A 13,687-nucleotide genomic window follows, 5' to 3' on the forward strand; every position below is an offset into this window, starting at 1 on the left:
GGCTTGATTGAAATGTGGTTGGAGATGTGATCACTGTTGCTTCCTTGAAGCAGCAATGATATCTCTGCTTGGTTTTTCTGCAAGAATCATCTATTACAAGCAGATGCCTACTGCTGCCATAATGATCTAACCTGCATCCTAGGATGCAGTCATCTAATCACTCAGTCAGTATCAAGAGGATTGTGGCACCCATGTTGCTGTGCAAGCTGCTTATCGCAGATACCAGGGAATGTCCATCCTACGATAGAGATCCCTGACATCTTCCCTCCCCCTAAGCAGTGGCAACATGCCTCAATTTTCATAAACATCGGCCCTTGTTGTCCCCTCCCTACCCCCCAGGTGGCAGCAAATTGTCATTCACTGACCGCCAGCTGCCATCCTGCTACCTTCATCACGGGACCCATATGCACACGAGTAGAATGGATCCTGAGCATGTGCAAATTACGAATAATCTGTACTTTGCATATTATGTCGCACCTCCAACCACATCTGAATAATCTCTAGTACAGTATGTAATGTGGCATATGAACTGTGGACACTGTATGTCATAATGTGAATTGGGGATACTGTATGGCTTAATGTGTACTAGCAGCAGTACAATGTGACATGTAAACTAGGGATCTATGATGGTTCATAAAATTAGATAGGGCTAGTACTAAGGGATATAACATAATAACTGTTGCAGATAGGTGTCTCTCAAAATGCATTTGGAGCGGGGCCCCTGCAAAATGTTGCTATGGAGCCCACAAGTACCCCAACTCCCCTGCATAGATGTTCTATCTAATGAGAGTTTTATGGGAGTGTTACAAGTATGTTGCTGAAGCACGTTTGTACACCAGTGTTAGGACTTTTACTGTCATTAGCAATTATACCAAGATGCAACTATGGCAAAATAAACGGTCATAGTGTGTGACTCATATTGACCACTAAGTCTGAGATGCAACTAAAAATAAATATACCAGGACTTCTGGTTCTGGCTGATATATGAACGGCCAAGTTCTGCTCCTGCTCTGAGGATATGATCACGGGCAGGATACTAGATCCACCCGTTCCAGGACTACTCCGTTGCGGTCAATAGGGCCAGTAAGAAATTTTCCTCTATATTTAGCCAGCTTGTGAAAGGTGGTAAAAAATGTGTGTTATTGTATCCAGTCAGGCTACATTTACTTAAAGAGGAAGGCTTCAAAGATGTTTCTTCTCCCTTTGATACTGATGTGTACATTCAAGGAACGGCATCAAGAAGAATCTAAAGACCTATGTCTCAACTCACCAGCTTTTCTGCTTTGTAATCTTCTATTACCTCATTAAGGGTTTTTTCAATCTTTTGATATGCTAATTGTTTTATGATATGATGTTATTATGATTATTTATATGGCTGCCGTTTTGAGTCTACCATTATAGCTTTATACTCTAAAGCTACGAATGTCTTGCCCTTATCTAATTATAATATCTATTTACATTTTTGCATGGTGTTTCTATTTTTTTAAACAATTTTATTAAGAATTTCTATGTCATTTATTTGTTGATACAAAAAACACAGCAAATATATAAAAATTACAAAAATAGCAAAAATGTAAAGATGTACAGATGCTCATTCAAATAGTACAGAATATTCGACTTGAAAAGTGACCTCACTAGAATCTTGATGATTATATCTGTATCTATACCATCAATACAAAAACATACTGTCAACATTTGCTATTAAACATATACAGAATAAACAACATTCATTTTAGATAGAAAAATGAATAAAGAAAGTATTAAAGAAATGAAAGGGAAAAAAGAGAGAAAAAGGGGGGGGGGGGGACACATAAGGGAAACCATAAAAGGGGTATAATGCACAAGACACAGTAACAAAGAGTACTCCGGATACATCTTTACTTACTTATAGCAAAGAAAAATTCTGTGTGTCACACACTGATTAGGAAAACACATCAGACCTCTGTTTCAATTCTTCGCATAAGAAACCAGGTTGTTGTTTTGAATATATTGCATATCGTATTTTGAGTAGCGTTACAAGTTGAGCAATAAACATAACCCATTTCCTGTGAAATCTAACCACCCCTTTCTCCACGAGTATGGGTTGTTGGGTCGACACAACTTAAGTCGACAGACATTAGGTCGACCACCATAGGTCAACATGCATTATGTCAACAGGGTCACTAGGTCGACATGGTCATTAGGTCGACATGTATGAGGTCGACAGGGCAAAAGGTCAAACTGAGATTTTTTTACTTTATTTGGTGTTGTTTTCTTCATAAAGTGACTGGGAACCCCAATTAGTGCACCACGTCCCCTCGCATGGCTCGCCTTGCTTGCCATGCTTCAGGCAATATCCCTTGCTTCGCTACCACTGCACTCGGCACAGATTTTTGTTCCCAGTTGTAGTGCACGTGGATTGTAAAGTATGAAAAAAATAAAAAATATTTTTTTGTTGTTGAAAAACTCATGTCGACCTTTTCACCTGTCGACCTAGTACATGTTGACATAATGACCATGTTGATCTAGTAACCCTGTCGACCTAATGCATGTTGACATATAGTGGTCGACCTAATGACTGTCGACCTATGTGGTGTTGACCTAATGGCCATATCCCTTTCTCCACATCAGAGAGGGTAGCTTGTCTCTCAAGATACAAAATATGAAGTAGCGTGTTTTCCACTGCCAGGACAGTAGGGGCAGGCTTTTCTATCCATTTGTATAAAATGTAATGCATGTAATAGGGTGTGCAACCAAATGTAATGAGAACAGGCGGTTATTATGCATATGGTATGCAATCCCAGTGCCAGATTGCCAGCAGCGGGGTGAGCACTAGAAAGCACCTTGCAAGCTCACTGCACTCACCATGCCGACGGCTCGGTGGCTCGCTGTGGTCACCACAGGTTCTATTCCCACTCTATGTATGTCGTGGGCACCAATGAGTGTGAATAGCCTTGGCATAGCTGTCAGCACTCTTGGCGGTCGGGATCCCAGCGTCAGTATTCTGACTGCCAGGATATTAACTATATCCCGTAAATATATTTGATCAGTTTGTTCCAAAAATATTTGATTTTACCGCAATTCCAAAAACAGTGGATAAAGGTGGCATTTACCACCAGGGCTGCATTCAGAAATTCTGGGGCACGGGACTCACAAAATAGGCAGGCGCCCACCCCCCCCCCCCACCCCTCCCAAAATAAAAGAAAAAGAAAAAATATATAAAAAATCATGAAATAATAATATATATATATATATATATATATATATATACATAATAAATATATATATATATACACATACACACACACACATACACACACACACACACACACACACACACACTTTCTCTATCCTACTCACTCTCCCTAAACTTACCTATCACATGCTGGCCAAAGCTGTAGCAGACGTGGTAGCAGCCTAATCCTGTGTAACTCTGCCCCCTACATTTTGTGTAGCCCCGCCTCCTTTTCATGATGAGATCTGGCACTATCAAATGAGGGGCAGAGTACGCTGCAAACTTCTATTGAAAAGTCTGTGTCAAAATGTCTGCCGCCTCAGAGGAGACAGTTATTAAAGATACTCTGAGGCAGTGGCCATTTTTGGAGGGACATTTACAATGGAAGCTTACAGTGTCCTCTCCCCTTCCTGTGCCAGAACTCGGTTATGAAAAGTGGGAGGAGCATAGCAGCGGGAAGACAGCGGCATGAGTAGCCTGGACCCTCTACTCTCTGTTAGAGAGGCAGGGCCTGGGAAATCTGTGTCCGCCGCACCCCCCTGATGTCAGGCCTGTTTACCATGTTCATTTTTGGCAGAACCCCATCTCCTCTGACACCATATGTCTTGTTTGAATAGATGAGATATATGCTCTGCTAATAAATATTAAATGTGTCTCTTGCAATTTGGCTGAGTGCAGATATTTTAATATAGATCCACAGTGATTAAGCAGGCCTAAGCCTGAAGCCACATAAGCGCCCTGGTTTTTAGTGACTAATGGGTTAAAAAGACAGGGCAGTGTTAGCTTAGTGATGTCAGTTTGGGTCAGGTGCTCTTGTCTGCCTATTAGGGAGATTGTAGGAGGAGTGTATAATACAGCACTTATAGGCAGGTCCTGGGGGCCATCTTTCTCTTTGCCATTTGGAAGGCTGAGCACCCTGCTGTATTGTTTATTACTGTGTCTTCAATTCCCTGTATCAGTGCCGTAACTAGACATTTTAGCGCTGTGTGCAAGAAACATTATCAGCACCAACCCCCCCTATACAAAATAGGGCCAGTGCACCAAAAATATAGGAGCGTGGCTTCATGGGGTAGGGGTGTGGTCACAATGCACCCTTTTACACATTACATCAGGCAGCGCTCCTTTTTACACATTACATCAGGCAGAGCTCCCTTTTACACATTACAGCAGATAGAGTCCCCTTTTTACACATTAGGCAGGCAGTGTCCCCTTTTTTACCCATTTGGCACACAGAGTACCTCTTTTTTACACATTAGAGCAGCATAGTTCCCCTTTTTTATACATTACAGCAGCATAGGCCCCCTTTTTTTACACATTAGGCAGTCAGAGTCCCTCTTTTTACACATAAGGCAGGCTGAGTCCCCCTTTTTACCCATTAGGCAGGCAGAGTACCCCTTTTTTACACATTACAGCAGCAGAGTCCCTTTTTTACACATAAGGCAGGCACAGCCTCCCTTTTTTACACATTAGGCAGACACAGTCCCTCTTTTTTACACATTACAGCAGCACTGTTCCCCTTTTTTTACATATAAGGCAGGCAGGGACCCTCTTTTAACACATTAGGCAGGCTGAGTCCCCCTTTTTACCAATTAGGCAGGCAAAATCCTGCTTCTTCACACATAACAAACAGCAGAGACCCCCTTTTTTTACACATTAGGAAGGCACAGTCCCCCTTTTTTACACATTACAGGAGCAGAGTCCCCCTTTTATTACACATTAGGCAGCAGGGTCCCCATTTTTTACACATAAGGCAGGCTGAGTTCCCCTTTTTACCCATTAGGTAGGCAGAGTCCCACTTTTTTACACTTTACAGCAGCAGAATCCCCATTTTTTACACATTAGCCTGGCACAGTCCCCCTTTTTTACTAACTAGATCAACAGAGTCCCCCTTTTTACCCATTAACTAGGCAGAGTCCTGCTTTTTTACACATTAGGCAGGCAGAGTCCCTTTTTTTACAAATAAGTCCCTCTTTTAACACATAAGGCAGAGTACCCAATTTTACACATTAGGCAGGAGGGAGGGAGAGAGAGAGAAGAGTAAAGAAAGAGAGAGAGAGAGAATATGAAAGACTCTCCTCTTCTCCTTCTCACCGTATGCTGCACACTTTGCAGCGCAGCACAGGGCATTGTGGGGCTCCCAGCATGCAGGTGGGGTAGAAGCTACAGCGCTGCCCAGCTACCTAGGTGAGAGATATCAGGGCAATGCAGCAGGGCGCTGGCCAGCGTATGTGGGGGTACATGGGCCTGACATGTACTGGGAACAGGCGGCTGCATTCCCGAGTACCTTGCAGCAGCAGTGGTGGCGGAGATAGGTGGCGGCAGGAGGCCAGAGATAGGCGGCGACAGTAAGCAGAAATATAGTGGCCATAGAAGGGGGGGGTGGTGTGATGCCAGATGGTGCGCCCTCAGTGCACACACCTACTGTAGTTACGACCCTAACCTGTATTTCCACTTTATAGTGACTGTATTTTATTTATTGTCCCCCTTGCTGAAGTGTCCCCTGCTTTTATTCCTTTTCTCCCTCCTTGTTTTCTCCATCATACCCCATCCCCGCAGGTATGCCCCCCCCTGCCATCTTGCTGATGCGGCTCACCCGCTCAATGCTGTGAGCTATAGGAGGGGTTGCCACCCCTATCTCCTTACCCGCCGTTACCTCAAGGTCAAGGCGGCGGTCCTCAGTCAGCATCCGCTCTCCTCCCCCATCTGCTCTGACTGGCAGTGGGCATGGCCTCATGGCCGTGTGAGCCATGGATGGTGATCTGGTGGCAGATGCGCATTCTCCCCTGGTGGCTCCTGCGGCAGGCCTGGGTGGCACAATGAGTGGTGGGCCAGGTGCTGGGGTCTCCACTGGCATAGGGCATGTAGGCTCCTATGCAGGGGTTTTGATCATAGGAGGTCCCATTTCCTACCCTTTAGCTGTTACAGCCACGGCACTGGCTGGTGTTAGTGGCCTGGCATGTTATGATGATGGCGTCACTGGCCTGCTACCTTCCCTTGTGGGCTTGTCTGCTGTGGCCCCCGCTGCCCTTGTGTACTCTCTCTTTTCTGCCCAGCAGTCACTTGGGGATGATTATCCTGCCTTCCCTTTTTCCTGGATTGTGCTACCTGCTTCTAGGGGCTCGTTGCATAGGGCTGGTGTGCCATCTGCTGTCCAGCCCAGGGGTGTTACATGCGGTTTCTGCTCCCTGTGATCTTTCGGACGCTTTTACTGTAGTAGTAATAGCACACTTTTCTGTCAAACAAAAAGTGACAGGTGACCACGTCTACTCTCTGCCTACTCTCCACCTACTCTCCACCCAGACCCTGCCCCATCACCACCCATAACACCCCCCCGACACTCCCTGTTTTACGCCCATTTTTAATATACATTGTATATAAATGTCATAATTTGATATAATTTTATATCAGTTTTTTCATTAGTCATAGGGCGATCACAAAAGTCTCTTACAAGACATGTGTTTTGTCAGATAAGACTCATAGGTTTGAAGAAAAGCCACAGTATGTCACGCAGTACTGCTATTCGAAAAAAATGAATGAAAAAAAGGTACAACACAGTGTTAAATCCTGGAAGTTATTGCGGCATTGATAAATATTATAAGGTTAATATAGGGCAGTTTAAAAGATCAAAAATTTAAAAATTACTTCAAGATCAAGATGCCTATACGTTGCATAAGCCGGCGCGAAAAACCTATAAAAGGAACATGATTTGCGTATCGGATATAAATCAGCAATGGAAATGAGATCTGGTCTCGCTCAAAGACCTCACAAAGTACAATGATAGTTTTAAATACATATAAACCATTATCGATATTTTCAGTAAGAGAGCATGGGCCGTTAGTCTAAAAACCAAGAATGCTACAACAGTTTCTAATGCTTTTGAAAAAATATTCCAGCAGAACTGCATGCCAAAGAAATTGCAAACTGACCGTGGTAAAGAGTTTCTAAACAAGATCCTAAAAAAATTATTAGAAAGATACGGTATACAGCATTTTGTGACCAATAATGATGTGAAAGCAGCTGTTATATGACATTTCAATAGGACTTTAAAAACACCTATGTGGAGCTATTTCACAGCTCAGAATACTTACAGATATATAGATGTTTTACAAAATGTCATATACAGTTATAATAACACGTACCATAGAACAATTAAGTGTACGCCGTGTGAAGTCACGCCTTCATACTCTGAGAATTTTCAAGATGACATACGGTGAATACTTTAGAACTAAGAAATCTCCGATATGTTGGTGATCATGTATGTATTTCCAAATATAAGGATATATTTCAGAAAGGATATGAACAGAATTTTTCTGAGGAGATATTTGTAATACGTGGCTTGAATACTAAAGGTCTTAAACCGCTGATGGACCTCTTCGGCTAAGATATCACTGGTAGTTTTTACCCTGAAGAGATTCAAATTGTGCCAAAAAACTATAATAGAATTTATAAAGTGGAAAAGATTTTAAAACATAAAATGGTCAGTGGCCGGAAATACGCATTATTCAAGTGGCGCGGGTATCCCACTAAATTTAACAGTTGGGTCAAAACATGACGAGTAATGGATGACAAATCGTTATACATAACTTTGCTTAGTAATACCATGAAAACATTTCCACCAAATACTGTTTCTGACTACACAACAAAACTGTCAAAGGCAATAGACTTAACCAGTGAGTGGGAAGTCACTCTTATAGAAATACAATACCTGCATACTTGGAATACATTGGATTTACAAGATTGTAAACTGCAAATATCATGGTGTTGCACAGCGGATCATCCAGTGGCGAGGGTCATGAGTTTGTGCATTTAACCTGGTTTTTATTGAACAATCGATGCTCTACTGAATGTAATCAAAGCGGAAATTGAGCAACAGAAACTGGATGTTGGATTAAGACTAATGTATGAGCCATTTGAATGTGTTGTAACATGTGACAGTAAGCAGTTGTATCAAATCCACGCTGGTTCTAAACTGACACGGATACTGGGTTTACAGCCTAAAACTAAGATTTCTAAACTACACTGCTCAAAAAAATAAAGGGAACACTAAAATAACACATCTTAGATCTGAATGAATGAAATATTCTTATTAAATACTTTGTTCTTTACATAGTTGAATGTGCTGACAACAAAATCACACAAAAATGATCAATGGAAATCAAATTTATTAACCCATGGAGGTCTGGACTTAAAATTAAAGTGGAAAAACACACTACAGGCTGATCCAACTTTGATGTAATGTCCTTAAAACAAGTCAAAATGAGGCTCAGTAGTGTGTGTTGCCTCCACGTGCCGGTATTACCTCCCTCAGTGGCTCAGGTAGTGCAGCTCATCCAGGATAGCACATCAATGCGAGCTGTGGCAAGAAGGTTTGCTGTGTCTGTCAGCATAGTGTCCACAGCATGGAGGTGCTACCAGGAGAGGCCAGTACATCAGGAGACATGAGGAGACCGTAGGAGTGCAACAACCCAGCAGCAGGACCGCTACCTCCGCCTTTGTGCAAGGAGGAACAGGAGGAGCACTGCCAGAGCCCTACAAAATGACCTCCAGCAAGCCACAAATGTGCATATGTCTACTCAAACTATCAGAAACAGACTCCATGAGGGTGGTATGAGGGCCCGACGTCCACAGGTGGGGGTTTTGCTTACAGCCCAACACCGTGCAGGACGTTTCGCATTTGCCAGAGAACACCAAGATTGGCAAATTCGCCACTGGCACCCTGTGCTCTTCGCAGATGAAAGCAGGTTCTCACTGAGCACATGTGACAGACATGACAGAGACTGGAGACGCCAAGGAGAACGTTCTGCTGCCTGCAACATCCTCTAGCATAACCGGTTTGGCAGTGGTCAGTAATGGTGTGGGGTGGCAATTTTTTGTGGGGCCGCACAGCCCTCCATGTGCTCGCCAGAGGTAGCCTGACTGCCATTAGGTAACGTGATGAGATCCTCAGACCCCTTGTGAGACCATATGCTGGTGCAGTTGGCCCTGGGTTCCTCCTAATGCAAGACAATGCTAGACCTTATGTGGCTGGAGTGTGTCAGCAATTCCTGCAAGATGAAGGCATTGATGCTATGGACTGGCCCACCCGTTCCCCAGACCTGAATCCAATTGAGCATATCTGGGACATCATGTCTCGCTCCATCCAGCAACGCCACGTTGCACCACAGACTGTCCAGGAGTTGGCGGATGCTTTAGTCCAGGTCTGGGAGGAGATCCCTCAGGAGACCATCCACCACCTCATCAGGAGCATGCTCAGGCATTGCAGGGAGGTCATACAGACACGTGGAGGCCACACACACTATTTTGACTTGTTTTAAGGACATTACATCAAAGTTGGATCAGCCTGTAGTGTGTTTTTCCACTTTAATTTTGAGGGTGACTCCAAATCCAGACCTCCATGGGTTAATAAATTTGATTTCTATTGATCATTTTTGTGTGATTTTGTTGTCAGCACATTCAACTATGTAAAGAACAAAGTATTTATTAAGAATATTTCATTCATTCAGATCTAGGATGTATTATTTTAGTGTTCCCTTTATTTTTTTGAGCAGTGTATGTGCCGACATTAAAGGGGTCAATATATGTTGTATGTGTACACAGACATTATCGAGCACCAGAGAGTCGGAAACAGTTATAAACCACTTTTGTGCACAGTTGAAATTAAGGTCCGTAACAATGAGATGGTCACAATTCGATACGACTACGTGCCTTTTTTTTGCAAAGCACATTTTGACACAATAACCATAGAGATAAAGAATGATCAGAACAAGAACATTTCATTTAAGTTTGGGAAAGCGATCATAAAAACTACACTTTAGACAGTACAAAACCGATTTTTATTAAATTGACAGAATGGTTGTTGTTAAAAACTATGGTGATCTGGCATTGGATGCACAATATTATAAAGCGCAAGACAGCAATGGTTTACCCAGATTTCATGGCAGTGCGTACATGTATGGCTGTGGTTTAGGTAACATTTTTCGTAGCCTGTTCAGAAAAGCAGTGCCTCTTTTCCGAAGAGGCCTAGAATTGGCTAAACCACATGTGAAAAGCGCAGCACGTAATATTGCAAAATACGTCATAAGACAAGCCGCAGCAGCCGCAATGAGTAAATTACATGCAACAAATTAAGCAAAACAAGATGGTTCTGGTTTAATATATACAAGAAAAGGTATGGCTAAAAGAAAACGGAAGCAGTCGACAGCACTTCCGCCTTAGTGTATGCCCCTTTTAAACAAAGACCGGAGATATCGAAACTTAAATAAGAAAAGGAAATCGACGCGAAGGGTTGGTGCTATTTTTTAACCTTGTCTTTCATACACAATGAGTCCATTGAATGCACAAAATCAGAGCTGGATCTTTTTGACATACCACCAACGCAAACTAGCATGGAGAAAAGTCTATACGTCGAAGTTCAACCTTTAGCAGCGTTATCTGAGACAGGGCTGCTAAAATTTTATATAGCGGCCAGTGGTGAACACTACTACGATCTGAACAACACTCTGCTGTATGTGACGTGTAAGATCGTATGAACCGACAACAATCCGATACACCAAGGGGCACGGGTAGCCCTTATTAATTATCCCATAGCGACTTTGTTCAGTCAGGTGAATGTTTCTTTAGACGACCGGCTCATATCTCAATCCAACAATCTTTACGCCTATCGAGCATATATTGAGACCATATTGAATTACAGCTCTGATGCTTTATCCACAAAGCACACAACAGGCTTATTTTACAAAGATGTGGCTGGAGAACATAACTCCGGGTTTCTAGACGGGGCAAATATAGGCTTTATAAAACGCGCAAGAGCAACAGCGCAGAGTCGCACATTTGAATTACTGGGGCCTCTGCACTGCGACCTTTTTCATCAACATAAACTAATCTTAAATGCTGTTGATTTGAAGATAAAACTTACCAGAAACAAAGACACATTCTGCTTAATGTCAGCGGAGGCAGATGCCTTTAAAATACAGATTGTCGCAGGTTCTCTGTTTGTGAAAAGAGTTCAGGTCTCGCCGGCCGTTCGGATCGGACATGCACAGGCTTTGCAAAGCAACGCAAAATACGCGATTGATCGTGTAGGGATGAAAATCTACAGTGTTCCTACAGGCAGTATAGTGTTTAATTTAGAAAATTTGTTTTTAGGTCAAGTGCCAAAAACAGTCATAGCTGCGGTTGTAGTCAACAAAGTACCTCAATGGTTATACGCTTTTCGCTTTTGATCTGTCACCTGAACAGGAGTGTGTGGAACATCTATCGTTAATAAGAACAGGCAATTTACGTGCAGAATTCCGCTTTGCAGAAGCGTTGGACCGGACAGTCAATGTAATAATATATGCTTTATTTGAGATCATTGAGATTAATCAAAGGCGCGATGTGTTGTATGATTATCTATAAATTAAATATTTTTTTTATTTTTTTCGCATATTTTAACATTGCCATTACACTGTTCAAAAATGAACACATTACAGATAAATTGCATTCTGTACGCGATGCCAAGCACTCAACATGTTTTTAAAGGAACCTATCCATGTGACATGTTACCGGCCGGTAAACTGACACAATACCCTGGCGCATTTGTAATCAACACTCATACTAGCTAACAACCTAGTGAATACTGGTTGACTGTTTATTTTAATGAGTATGGCATTTGTTTTTTTTTTTATTCTTATTGGCTCTCCCCAGACAGTTCCATTTTCCCAAAGAATATAATCCATTTTTTACATTTTAATTCAAAAAGTATTCGCCACCAAAAACATCAGTTGCAAGATTTTTCAAGCGATGTGTGTGGTCAATATTGTATCTACTTTATATTTTTTATGTGTAAAAACTACAAATATTAGGATTTCTTGACCAAGTTTAGTAATGATACAAAACGTAATGATTGTTTAGTTTCAAACTTTGTAAAGCGTATGCCAAGAAGTCATTGTTTGAGTCATTATACGGATAAATATATACAGAACTGTGTAACTTGTAATAACCGTTGTGTTTGACGCATTTTATGTACAATACTGTATAATAATATTGATTTTAAAATAAATAAAGAGCATTGTTTTAAACTTTATGTTGTGTGATTGCAGGTTTCTTTTAAATTCACTGATAGACTCAAAGAACAAAACAGGTTTTTTTTTCTAAATCATATACATATTTTTATTGGATCATAAAAACTGTATTTAGAGATAGATAACTGTGGCATTATTATTACAAAACATTTCTTTACATTTTAAAATATGAGTTAACACAATGTACTATTATTACAAAACAAATATCATGGTACAAAATAATCACAAATTCTAAAGTACATTAAAACAAAATCAATATAATAAGAATTTACTTACCGATAATTCTATTTCTCGTAGTCCGTAGTGGATGCTGGGAACTCCGTAAGGACCATGGGGAATAGTGGCTCCGCAGGAGACTGGGCACAAAAGTAAAGCTTTAGGACTACCTGGTGTGCACTGGCTCCTCCCCCTATGACCCTCCTCCAAGCCTCAGTTAGGATACTGTGCCCGGACGAGCGTACACAATAAGGAAGGATTTATGAATCCCGGGTAAGACTCATACCAGCCACACCAATCACACCGTACAACCTGTGATCTGAACCCAGTTAACAGCATGATAACAGAGGAGCCTCTGGATAGATGGCTCACAACAACAATAACCCGATTTAGTTAACAATAACTATGTACAAGTATTGCAGACAATCCGCACTTGGGATGGGCGCCCAGCATCCACTACGGACTACGAGAAATAGAATTATCGGTAAGTAAATTCTTATTTTCTCTGACGTCCTAGTGGATGCTGGGAACTCCGTAAGGACCATGGGGATTATACCAAAGCTCCCAAACGGGCGGGAGAGTGCGGATGACTCTGCAGCACCGAATGAGAGAACTCCAGGTCCTCCTCAGCCAGGGTATCAAATTTGTAGAATTTAGCAAAAGTATTTGCCCCTGACCAAATAGCTGCTCGGCAAAGTTGTAAAGCCGAGACCCCTCGGGCAGCCGCCCAAGATGAGCCCACCTTCCTTGTGGAATGGGCTTTTACAGATTTTGGCTGTGGCAGGCCTGCCACAGAATGTGCAAGCTGAATTGTATTACAAATCCAACGAGCAATAGTCTGCTTAGAAGCAGGAGCACCCAGCTTGTTGGCTGCATACAGGATAAACAGCGAGTCAGATTTTCTGACTCCAGCCGTCCTGGAAACATATATTTTCAGGGCCCTGACTATGTCCAACAACTTGGAGTCCTCCAAGTCACTAGTAGCCGCAGGTACCACAATAGGTTGGTCCAGATGAAACGCTGAAACCACCTTAGGGAGAAAATGAGGACGAGTCCTCAATTCCGCCCTGTCTGAATGGAAGATCAGATAAGGGCTTTTACAGGATAAAGCCGCCAATTCTGACACGCGCCTGGCCTAGGCCAGGGCCAACAGCATGACCACTTTCCATGTGAGATATTTTAACTCCACAGATTC

Source organism: Pseudophryne corroboree, chromosome 10, assembly GCF_028390025.1.
Source record: "Pseudophryne corroboree isolate aPseCor3 chromosome 10, aPseCor3.hap2, whole genome shotgun sequence".
Classification (NCBI taxonomy): domain Eukaryota; kingdom Metazoa; phylum Chordata; class Amphibia; order Anura; family Myobatrachidae; genus Pseudophryne; species Pseudophryne corroboree.